The 665-nt window shown below is 64.2% G+C and overlaps 1 protein-coding gene across 1 annotated transcript in view; it reads left to right on the top strand.

Moving 5' to 3' along the window:
• Positions 1-665, top strand: part of NOL4L (nucleolar protein 4 like) — a gene marked incomplete at its 5' end in the record, with an annotated part of 63,286 nt that overhangs the window by 56,761 nt on the left and 5,860 nt on the right.

Below are 665 nucleotides of genomic sequence, written 5' to 3'. Positions count from 1 at the left end.
TGCAGCCATGAGGATGGCTCTGGAGCATGTGGAAACAGGGAAGCAGGAGTGTCCATGTAGGGTGTAGGAAGGCGCTTGGGCTTTGAGTGGGACAGGAGGGGTGTCCGGGGTGGCCATGTGGCCCCTGTCCCCTCCCAGCAGCAGCGTGCCGAGGAGCCTTGCTGGGCGGCGTGCCCACCGCAGACAGAGCTCCTAATGCTGCTTCTAGGCAGCATGAACTCAGGGTTTTCCTGCCCAAGCGAGCCTGTCCTCGTGCCCCATCCTCATGCCCAGCACTCTGCGGAGCAGCATGGCCCCGAGCCACCGGCTCTGGAGCTCATTGCCTCCTGCTGCATCCAGCCCCAAATGGGGCCGGGCGGACCGTGCTGGGAGGCGAGGGACCCAGAGGGGAGAGGCAATGCCCCTTTCTCCTCCCTGCAATGCAAACAGAAACCGAAAAGGACCAAATTCCAAAGTTCTTATTCAAGCCCAGGCGCCACGGCCCCAGGCGGAGGCATGGGGACTGTCACCTGCTGGAGGGACTGGATGGCCCCGGTGCAGGGCATGGCAGCGTCTTGCGTGCTGTGAGGGACAAGGGAGAGCTGTGCCACCATGGCCCTGCAGCCACGGGCACTGGTGTCCATCCCTCCAGCCGCTGCATCCCAGGGCCTGAAGCGTGGCTGTGC

Source organism: Egretta garzetta, unplaced genomic scaffold, assembly GCF_000687185.1.
Source record: "Egretta garzetta isolate BGI_Z169 unplaced genomic scaffold, ASM68718v1 scaffold316, whole genome shotgun sequence".
In the NCBI taxonomy this organism is placed as follows: Eukaryota; Metazoa; Chordata; class Aves; order Pelecaniformes; family Ardeidae; genus Egretta; species Egretta garzetta.
This window is presented reverse-complemented; position numbering and strand designations above follow the sequence as displayed.